Raw genomic sequence first — 12,382 nt, forward strand, 5'->3', positions numbered from 1 at the left:
CCTATGTGAGTATGGATAAGTGGAAAGTAAAACAATGATGATGGTGATGATGAGATTATCTAAACAATTGGAAAGCAAAATCTCCCTCAGAAAGATTTCTTAGGTGGCTACTGCAGGATATCTAAATATATACAGTTCCACATATGTAACATTCAGTAAGTTGGAAACTTCACTGAATTTACATCGACTTTATTTTTCATAAATTTCAATTATCTGAAATTGTTGGAGTTGTTTCCCTTACTTGCAGGGATTTTGTTTCTTAATTGCAAGGATAATCTCAGTTAATTTAGTCTATCAAATTTACTATGTTATATATCTGAGATTATCATATATATATATATATATATATATACACATACACACATGCATATATGGGTACAGGATGTTACAAACAGTAAACAACATGAAATACAAAAACAAATGAGTTCAATATGCAAACAACAAGACAAACAAATGGAAAACAGGACAAGTAATATAAAGAACGGCCCTTCATCCCTTGTCGGTTGCCTATCTACTCCTCATTCCGAGCATTGAACAATATGAATCTTCGAAGGCAATTGCTCCCATAAATACCAAAATAAAATATGGGATTTATGAAGGGTCAAAGTTGGGAACAAAAACAGGACAGTGGAGACATACAAGGAAACTGAACAAAAACAAATATGGAGGGTCATTAGACCAGAACGAGGGTAAAATAGCAAATGCATGGAAAGTAACCTTTATAGTATTTTCCTCTACCCATACATCAACACAAAAAGACACATGGTATTGTTGGTTTTTTCCACATACACACACACACACACACACAGTGTAGGTGTTCTAACAGCCTCAGTCATATTTAATGACAATTATTGTTTTCCTTTTTGGTGAAACTCTGCTAAGTAGCTGCTTCATTTAATTATTTATATATATATATATATACACACAAAAACCCTCCCTGGTGAAGAATGTACCCCCCAAAGTAGACTAGTTGTTAGTGACCTTAGACTCGAGGCCAGAAGGATGCCAAAAAGCAGAGCAATCTGGAAAAGCAGCTTAAGAACCCTTCACATGGTCAGAGATTTAGGAATATCCTTACTGAGAAATTTGATGATAGGGAAGAAGAGTTATAGTCCTGTGACATAGAAGGCAGCTGGGAATTCCTGCAAGACAGCTTGCTGAGTGCCACAGATCAAATCTGTGGCTGGTGCAAAGTCCCTTCCAGACCTAGGGTAACATGGTGGTGGAACAATACTGTAGATAGGGCCATTAGAGCAAAGAAACAGGCCTGGAAGAGTGGGCGTAGCAGGAGAATGTATAGGATAGCCAAAAGGGAAGCTAAGAGACAGGTATATACAGCCAAAGGAGTAGCAGAAAAGAAGTTTGTCAATGTTCAGCGATATGAGGACCAAAGAACTGAAGTATTTCCGATTGCAAGACAATGTGTGAGAGGAAACCATGATGTCATAGGAGAGAAATGTGTCCACATGGATGATGGTGCCCTTGCGTTTAATGATTCTGCAAAGAAAGAGGCTTGGAGATGCCATTATGGAAGACTGCTGAATGTGGAGAATGAATGGGAAGAGGAGAACCTGCTAAAGGTTTACCCAATTGAAGGACCAGCTACCCAAAAGGACAGTCCCCTGGTAGATAAAGCAATTAAGGATATGAAGACAGGGAAAGCACCAGACCCATCAGGAATAATCGCTGAGATGCTTATCGGGTGGTGTGGGTTATGGTCTTGTCACCCACATAGTAAATCAGGTAGTTCATGAAGTAGTCATACCCAATGACTGGTGAAGCAGCACCATAGTCAACTGCTACAAGGGTAAAGATGATGCTTTAGATAGAAATAACTATAGGGGTATCAAATTGTTAGATCAGGTGATGAAAGTCACAGAGAGGGTCATAGCCCAACTAATTAGGGAGGGATGAGATGCAGTTTGGTTTTGTGCTAGGCAGAAGCACCACTGATGCTATATTTCTGGTAAGGCAACTGCAGGAGAAATATCTAGCCAAAGATAAACCACTGTACTTGGCTTTTGTTGACTTGGAGAAAGCCTTTCACAGGGTCCCCCATACCCTTATCTGGTAGTCAATACAGAAACTGGGGATAGATGAGTGGTTGATAAGAGCTGTTCAAGCCCTATACAGGGATGCTGTCAGTAAGGTGAGAGTTGGCAACGAGTAAAGTGAAGAATTCCAAATAGAAGTGAAACATGGGCTGTGACTGCTGAGGACATGCATAAGCTTGAAAGAAATGAAGCAAGTATGATCCACTGGATGTGTAATGTCAGTGTGCACACATGGCAGAGTGTAAGCGCCCTGAGAGAAAAGTTGGGCATAAGAAGCATCAAATGTGGGATGCAAGAGAGATGATTGTGCTGGTATGGTGATGCTATGAATGGATGAGGACAGCTGTGTGAGGAAGTGCCACTCCCTAACTGTGGAAGGAACCTGTAGAAGAGGTAGACCTAGGAAGACATGGGATGATGTGGTGAAGCATGACCTTCGAACATTGGGTCTCACAGAGGTAATGACAGTAGACTCGGCTAATGACAGAAGACTCGGCTAAAGTGAGATCACAACCAAGCATGTCCAGCCCAGTTAAGAGTACTCCTAATGCGTCGGGCGATATGAAATGCTTAAGACTTGTTGAGTAAAGTAAAACCAATGTCATAGCTGTGGCCAGTGCCACCTGACTGGCTCTCGTGCTGGTGGCACATAAAAAGCACCATCCGAACATGGTTGATGTCAGATCTGCCTGGCTGGCTCCCATGCCAGTGGCACATAAGAAGCACCATCCAAACGTGGTCAATGCCAGTACCCCATGAATGGCTCTTGTGCCAGTGGCACATAAAAAGCACCATCTGAACATTGCCGATGCAGTACCTCCTGAGTGGCCCCCGTGCTGGTGGCATGTAAAAAGCACTATCTGAACGTGTTCGATGCCAGGTCCCCCTGACTGGCTCCTGTGCCAGTGACACATAAAAAGCACCTACTCTTGGAGTGGTTGGCATTAGGAAGGGCATCCAGCTGTAGAAATACTGCCAGATCAGACTGGAGCCTGGTGCAGCTGATAGCTCCCCAGACCTCAGTCAAACCGTCCAACCCATGCCAGTATGAAAAACGGACATTAAATGATGATGATGATATACACGCACACACACACACACATGCATGTATATACATAAATAAAACACAAGTATGGATATGTGATAAGTTTGTTTCCCAACCACATGGTTCAGTCCTAATATGTGGTATCTTGGACAAGTGTCTCAGTGTCTTCTACTATTTCACCCGGGCTGACCAAAGCATTGTGAGTGGATTTGGTAGATGGAGTGAAACTTTGAATGCCTTTATTTCATTGGCTACATAATTTTCGATATTCAGTAATACATGACATCAAACTATAAATGCATCTCATAAGTGCAACATGCACAATCAAGACAGACAAGAAATGTATTTTTAGTCTGTCTAAGGAATATATAGAATATAGTGCGCGTGCGCGTGCGACTAAATATCAACAGAAAGGCATCCAGCCATAGAAACCATGCTAGAACAGACAATGGAGCCTGGTGTACCTCTTGGCCGGACCTTTATGATTTGACGGGCAACATTTTTTTATGTAGTGTTTTTGGTACCGAAACACTTTCAAACTTCATATACTTGTATATTTTGTGGTATAGAACAGATAATAAATTTTGTATTCGAAGTTATTTCACGTTAAAAATTGTCTTATTTCGATAATTTCAACTAATCACTGACGTCTATTCAGTTGAATACAGTTACTGCTGTGACGGTGTATATGGTATTAATCCCCGTTAGTTCTGACATTTCCGATTAACTAGACTGTTCGTAAACAAAGGGGAAAAAGCCATAAAAATACTTGAATATTGCCTGCACTTGTTATTGGAGCTACCACAATTATTAATGCACCTCCACCAAGTGCTTCATTTTCTAGATATAGCAGCCAAATCTTCTTCAAATCAAACTCTAGTTTAGGGTTAGGGTTCGGGTTTTAGAGTTAGGGTTAGAGTTAGGGTTAGGGTTATGAGTGAGGTTATGGCAAAAATATACACACACAGATACGTACAGCGTAATTTATTATATAAACAATATATGCGTATAAATTACGATTAAACCGGATGAAATATGTCACAGGGAATAACATTTTTATGACCGGCCAAAAATGATTGTTTACGAAAGAGCGCTGACTGTATTCAGTTGAATAGACGTCAGTGATTGGTTGAAATTACAGAAATACAACAACTTTAACATGAAATAACTTGCGATGTACAATTTTTTGTTAAGAAGGCTAAGAGAAAAAGTTGTTTTGTATGACAGACACATTCTACCAGTGTCCCAAGTTTGAAAGTGTTTCGTTAAGAAAACAAGTGTTGCCCGTCAAATCACAAAGATCCCCTTGGCCTTATCAGCCCTGGTCACACCGTCCACTCCATGCCAGCATGGAAAATGGACGTTAGACGATGATGATATCTATACTTCTAACAAGAAGTTTAACAGAATGTTCTTAACTGCAGTTCATACACAGGGAATGAGTATTCAGTTTCATACAGATAAATCATAACATGGTAGTCATAAATATGTAATATATGGAACTGAAAAACGATTAACTGCAATTATCTATGCAATTAGTAGATAAAATCTCCCTTTGGAACGTGCTTAAAATTGAAAAAGCAAAGGAGATAACTTCAATAAAATCACAAACAAGTACAAAATGAGAGAGTGCGTGCGATAGAGATACTATGTAATGAAAAAGCTCGATTTTTCTAATGCTCGGCGTGGTTACGGAATTATAGCCAAGGTACGTTTGCACTGACCAATATACACACCTGCAATAAAGACAACACTATTCAGAACACGATTACTACAGGATGACCACATATGAAACAAGACGACACATTCACACACAAATTAATCCAAAACATTGTAACACAGACAAAAGCCCACAAAAACGATATTCTTTCGTGAGTGAGTGAGTGAGTGAGTGAGTGAGTGTGCGTGCGTGCGTGCGTGAGTGAGTGAGTGAGTGAGTGAGAGAGATGGATATGTCAGATACATACATAGGAAGACACATATTCGTAAATGTGTATATGCATAATGAAATGCAAGTATAAATCTCTCATATTTACTAAAAAAAAACTGCTTAAAGCATAAAAAACATGAAATTAATTTTACTTCTTAATTTCTAAGTTAGACACACGGTCACATTTCATTTATTTTATTCTTTCTTTCGGCCGAAATTATACATTCAAGTGCCTAACTGGCTTCGATCACGACAGATTTTAACTTTGAAATTCAGCGTGAGATAAGGTTTTTCCGCCAATAATTTCTAACGTGAATGTATGATCTAACACGAGAAGGAAGCTCTTAATATACTTGCTTGACTTTCTGGAACTAACAGCCAAATTAACTCTCAAATCACACCCAATTTTCTTGAATATATGATTCATTGTTTCTGAAAACTAAACATAACTTTTAAAGGCTAACTTGATGCTAAACAATAACAACGTATATATAATTAGTAAAGAAAAATAGTAAAAGGAACCTTACTACATTATTTATACCTTTAATTTCACTTCCTTAATAAATGAAATATAAAAGAAAAAAAAAACACTAAAACATGTAAATAGAGCGTTTGCAGATTGGCACATAAAAATGACGATTTGTAATTAACAACAAACAAAAATCAAGCTACTTAATCTGAAAACGTACCCATTGTCGATTACTTACTGTCCACTGTACCTACTCTCTTTCTCTCTCGTTTTCTCTCTATCAGATTTAGCTCAGGTACCAGCTACTCTTCAACTAACCAGTATCTTCGTTGTAATGAATGGCTCGCTTGTATTGTTTGGGACCTGCCGATGAAAGTTATTCCCTTCCTTATTACTACAATACACAGCTTCAGTAGTCAGTGCATCAACAAATACACTTGTCTGACAGCTGTGACAAATGCCTCATAGTAAGCTCAATACAGTCGTTATCTATCTTATCTATACAATATACATAAACATGCACATGTGCCTGCATGTGTGTGTGTGTGTATCTTTACTTGTTTCAGTCATAGATCTGCGGCCTTGACGGGTTTTAGTTGAACAAATGCTCCCCTCCCCCAGTGCTTATTTCATAGTCTGTACTTATATTAATAGGCCTCTTTTGCCAAACTGTTATGTTACGGGGACACAAACAAACCAGCACTGGTTGTCAATCGGGAAAAGGTGAGACAGACATACACGTGTGTATATATACATGCACGTGATATGCATACATTCCTACCTACATATCCACCAACCCACCTACATACATACATATGAGGTTTGATCAATAAGTATCCGAACGGTTGCCATAGTAACGAAGCTAAAGCATGCAGAATGAAGCCTCGACAAAGATTGACCTTGAACCCTGCTGTGCATGCGCACTAAGTTTTAACGTTCTGGCTCACTTCCGCTGTTTACAGCAGTGCTTGGAAGGAAGGTGTGTAGTGTGTGGTCGTCGCATTGGCCATGACAGAGAAAGTTGTCGTGGCGATACCTGCTCAGAAGCCTACGCAAAATTGCAGAAAGTGTATGGAGAGGAGTGTATGAGCCGCACACAAGTCTATGGGTGGTGCAAATGTTTCCAAGATAGCCGAAAAAAATGTTGATATTGACGAACGTTCTGGGAGACCCGTAACCAACAGTACTAAGAAAAACATCGCAGATGTGTGGGGAAAATCATCGAAACACCATCGGTGAGTTATGAGAGGACTTGCAGATTAGTTACGGTTCAGTTCAGTCCATTATCACTGAAGATTTGAGTATGAGACGCGTGTCTGCTTTCACCTAACCAAAAGGACTCTCAGATTTCAGTTGCACAAGATCTCCTTGATTGTGTTAAGAACGATGAAAACCTTTTGAAAACTGTGTAGGCCTCTGAGCAGGTATCGCCAAGCTTTTGGAAAAATTTGATGTAGATTCTCTGCTCAACTTTCACAGTCGTGGTCAATGCGACGATCACATGCTACACACCTTCCGTCCAAGCCGTAAACAGCGGAAGTGAGCAAGACCGTTAAAACTTGGTGCGCATGCACAGCAGAGTTCAAGGTCAATCTGTGCCAAGCGGCCTTCCTCCGCATGCTTTAGCTTCGTTATTATAACAGTCCGGGTATTTATTGATCAGATCATGTACATACATACATACATACGTTTGTGTGTGTGTGCATGTACGTCTACCTAATACATCACAGTCTAAAAGCCGAAATAATTCAAAGTGAAAATGTAAACAAACATTCATTGAATATCGGTACGTATTTAATGGCGTGTGTGTAAAATACGTTCGACATAATTCTTCTGGAACATTTCAGAAAATAATTATTTCATGTTCACTTGAGTTTTCTAAATTATGTTTCATTACTTTACGTAATCTGAAATATAATAACTGTACATTGTAATGTCTAACTGATTTAATGAGTCCTGTCAAAACGTTTTATTTGTCTAATTGTTCCCAGGTAATTTATTTCAGTATCTATTACCGATTCAGTGCCGTTTGTTTCATCTTTTCCGGCATCTTAAATGTGTAAAGTTCGGAAGAATTATTCGTAAGACCATCATATATCTGTATAAATGTGTGTATATGTGATAGTATATATTCGTTGATGTCGTAAGAATGTATAACGTTTCAAGAGAAGGTGAAATAATTTATTTTTTTTTTAATGTGGATCTCGAAGCACATGTAAACCTATCTATATATAATAGTATGTACATATTGGGTTGAAAAAACCTTTTGGGATGTATAGCCTTATATGTGCTTCGAGAGTCAGTTCCAGTGCATGCGCGCGCGTATGCGTGTGTGTAAAACCGAGTGACCTAGTGGTTAGGGTGTTGTACTCACAACCTTTCGATCGTGGATTCGATTCCTGGACCAACGGTGCATGGTGTTCTTAACCAAAACACTTCATTTCATGTCGCTCTGACATCATGCATCTGTACAGACAATGCTGATTTGATGGAGGGAGTGAGCTAATGTACAAGCACAAACATTTGATCACTGTAAACAAATTGTTTGTACAGAAATTCAGAAATTGTAAGAGTCCTCCTCATCTGTTGTATACAAACATGCTTCGTAACTGCCGCTATAACTATTATTACCAGAAAATCTCCTGACTGACTAACCTCTAATTCATACGACATCAATGACAAATAAAGAACAAGTAGTAATATGCTAGATGTGTGAAACAAAGGGCAATGACCTTAAGGAAATAAAGAAAATGCACACTCACACACACATATATATATATGCCTATTTATTTCTATATCTGTGCACACATAACGCACACAATTATCAGCTAAGTCAGAAAACAAGCACTTTCAATATGAGTAATAGACCAGTTATAGTTTTATATATCGGGACTCGGAGAGTAAGTTTATTACTGGTTATGGTGTATAATTAGACTCTTCAGGCATACTAGCCGGGAGCACATAGCTTCTCTCATATGCTGGAGGTATATATATATATATATATAGTCTTTTATTTGACTTATGGTCTCTTAGACGACTCACGCACGTGTATATATAACTTTGAAAACTTTGTGTAGTCCTCTGAGTAGGTATCACCAAGTTTTTGGCAAAATTTGATGTAGATTCTCTGCCCAACTTTCTCTGTCGTGGTCAATGTGACGATCACACACTACACACCTTCCTTCCAAGCACTGCTGTAAACAGCGGAAGTGAGCTAGAACGTTACAACTTAGTGCACATACACAGCTGCGATCAATGTTAACTTGTACCAAGCGGCTTTCCTCTGCGTGCTTTAGCTTCGTTACTATAGCAACAGTCGGGATACTTATTGATCAGACCATGTATGTGTGTATGTTCTCTGTGAACACAAAAGCATTTTTCAGAGTTATTTATTTTGAATTATTATCTCATATCTGATTAGCCTGTTATTGCGTAACATGCTTAACGATTTTAGTAGACATACCTTATTAGTATTTCTTTCTCAGTTCTATATATACTCTGGGAAGGTATTGAAGCCCTTTTCGGGCTACTTTATTTGAATTCTTACTATCAGGTAATTAATTTCATGTTATTACATAACTGACTTCACAATTTGGATATTCATAACTTATTGAGAATTCCTAAAAACAAGTTCCTATGTATGACAGTTCGGTATTCACAATAAATGCACAAAAACTGTTTTAAGGGCTACATACTTTGTCTTGTTCTTACTGGATTAGCGAAACAATTATGAATTAGGCACCAAGGGATCAGCTCCGTTTTCCCAGGAATTACCGGGTACGTCAGGTAGCATATATATATATATATATATATATATATATACACATGCATTTATATATATATGCATACACATACATGCATTTATATATATGTGCATACATGCATTTACATTTACTACATATGTGGAAAATTCTGTCTGTGGGTGTGTTTGTAGAATTTTTATCGTTTTATCGATTTTGATGAAACTTGACACGTGAGTAGAACTCATGTCTGGAAACCGCATGGCATACTCAGATTGTTGAAAAAAAAATCGATAATAGGACGCCTGGAAAGGATCTTATATATATATATATATATATAAAATACATTTTATTTTAAAAACCAAGGGAAATAATCCATTCGCCCCTGGACAGGATTCTTATATATAGCCAACGGAAATAACCCATTCATTTTCCTAAATTATTTGGTAAAAATGAAATTGAGTATGCTTATTTCTTAGTATTTGAATTATTTTCAAAATTTATCCAGTACAACCCTTAAACAAGTAAATAGTGTTTTCCTAAACAATAGATATACTTATTTCGGTCAGTGACTTATTCACGAATATACCATCACTAGCACCCCTGTGGATACTATTCTCTGGAAACACAGTTATTTACATTGAATAAAGTTATTTACTGTGAATTGTTATTATCTCATATCTGATTAGCCTGTTATTACGTAACATGCTTAGTATACATACCTTATTAGTATTTCTTCCTATGTTCTATATACTCTGGAAACGCATTAAGCCTTTTTGGGGCTACTTTATTTGAATTCTTACTATTGGGTTCATAACTGACTTCACAATTTGGGTATTCATAACTTATTGGGAATTCTTAAAAACTAGATCCTGTGTAAGACAGTTCGGTATTCTCTGTAAATGCACAAAAACTGTTTTAAGGGCTACATACTTTGTATTGTTGTTATTGGATTAGCGAAACAATTATGAGAACAGAACCAAAGGATAAGCCCCGCTTTCCCGGGAATTACCGGGTACATCAGTTAGTATACATATATATATATATATATACATACATATACATGCATTTATATGCACATATATGCATGCATTTATACGCGCATATATGCATACATATACATGCAATTATATATATATGTGCATACAAATACATGCATTTATATATACATACAAATGCATATATATATATAAGCATACATATAAATGCACATATATATACATATGCATATATATACATGCATTCATATATAAATATATATATATGCAGACATATACATGCATTCATTGCATTTATATACATATGCATACATATACATGCATTTATTGCATATATATATATATATATATATACATACATATACATGCATTTATTGCATATATATATATATATATATATATAAGTTAAAAAAACAATAACAAAAAAACAACAAAGTGAGGACGTGATATGGATAGTGTTATTGGACGCTCAGGAAAGGAAAGAGACAGTGCATGACGTTTCGGGCGTAGCCCTTCGTCGGAAAGATGGAAAGTTCGGAGAATGGAAGAACGGAGAAAGAGGAAAATGGTACCGATGCCCACGAGGTATAGATATATATAGATGCATACATATATTGGTAAAAAAAACCCTTCGGTCATGAATGACCATGGGATTACACCTAGAAAGTAACCCTCCGAGGAACAAGTCCGGACAAGGTTGTTTATGGAAGACCAGCAGTCGACTACGCTTACCAGCCTCCTATCTCCACGCCATCAATGTTATCCAAGGGAAGGCAATGGCTGATACAGCTGGGCACCAGCGACGTCGCAACTCATTTCTACAGCTGGGTGAACTGGAACAACGTGAAATTAAGTGTCTTGTTCAAGGTGGTGCCCCAGCATGGCAGCAGTTTACTGACTGAAACAGTATAAAAGACGCAGACACACAATCTCTCTCTGACAGACACACACAATCTGTTTCTGTCTCTCGCTTACACACACACACACAAAGAGACATGCATATTTAAAATTAGCTTTGTTTTTGTTGTCAGAATATTTTTAGATATTATCTCGCGTAAGAAGACATTCTGTTGACACCCTATGTATTCACAGTTGGCACGTACTTGCTGTGTTAAATATTAACTAAACTTTAACCTGGTTACAAGTGCGTAACTGTAATGAAATGTATAATCAGCTGCTCGAAGGAAAATAAACCTTGTCCACCGAACTCATGTCATTCATATACGACGAGTTTGTGTTTATTTTTGTTATTTTGCCCTCAACCCCAGTATAGGAGCGAGACTGTATGGTTAAGAAACTTGGCTCCCAACTATGTAGCCTTGGGTTCAGTCCTACTGCGCGGCTCCTATAAGTGTTTTCTACTATATGGCCCCTAGACCGAACAAAACTTTGAGAGTGGATTTGGCAGACGGAAATTAGAAGCTCGTCGAGTGTGTGTGTGTGTGTGTCCACCCCCATTATCGCTTGACGTCTCCGTTCCCTTGCGGTTCGGCAAAAGCGACCGATAGAACAAGTAACCAGACTTTAAAAGAAATAAGTACTGAGATCGATGTGTTCAATTGAACCTTACAAAGTGGGGCGCCCCAGCTTTGTCGCAGTACAATGACTAAAGACAAAAATAGATAATCAGTTAAATGTAAATAACCAACTCTTTTAAACAGATTAAATAACGTACCTTTTCTCGAACTGCATACCTGGAACAAACACTCCGTCTGATGTGGAGATCGTATTTAAACCGGGGTTAAGAGCTTTTATTTTATATATATATATTTAATCTAATCCGGAGCTTTACGTTTATGAGTTTAAATCTCGTCCGCCATCCACTGTACTTGTCTCCCATCCATCCCCTCCAGGCCCTATAAGTCAATCGATTTTCCTCCCCTCCATTTACGCAAATTAGCCTCGTGCCAATTCAAAACCAATTGTTGTTTTTCTATAGCTGCTCAAACAAAAGATTAGCAGACATAATTCAACTCCACCTGCTCTGTGTGTGAGTCCTACAGGGATCTTTACTCCCATCTACCTCTTCCTTTCTGTCTCATAATTAACAAAACAAAACGAGCTGCTAGCTGCTCCATATTTTCCATACTGTCTATCTCCCAAACGTGGGAGATAGATAGACAGCGGGGAAAGTATTAGCTTACTA

General features: G+C 38.0%; 1 protein-coding gene across 8 annotated transcripts in view; it reads right to left on the reverse strand.

The window, feature by feature from the left end:
- The window catches only part of LOC106867406 (tripartite motif-containing protein 2), a 147,303-nt gene that overhangs the window by 86,999 nt on the left and 47,922 nt on the right, over positions 1-12,382 (reverse strand). The window contains exon 1 of one of the 8 annotated variants that reach the window (XM_014912269.3): positions 11,912-12,382. This exon is cut by the window's right edge and continues 36 nt beyond it. The exons of 3 other annotated variants lie outside the window; for them this stretch is intronic. The gene's annotated coding sequence lies outside the window, so the exon portion shown is untranslated. Of the gene's footprint in view, positions 1-5,718; positions 5,998-11,911 lie in introns of those variants that run through there. 4 more of the 8 variants (XM_089345514.1, XM_014912268.3, XM_089345513.1 and 1 more) reach the window with 4 other exon arrangements.

The sequence above is a fragment of the Octopus bimaculoides genome, chromosome 2 (genome assembly GCF_046866305.1).
Source record: "Octopus bimaculoides isolate indiv1 chromosome 2, ASM4686630v1, whole genome shotgun sequence".
In the NCBI taxonomy this organism is placed as follows: Eukaryota; Metazoa; Mollusca; class Cephalopoda; order Octopoda; family Octopodidae; genus Octopus; species Octopus bimaculoides.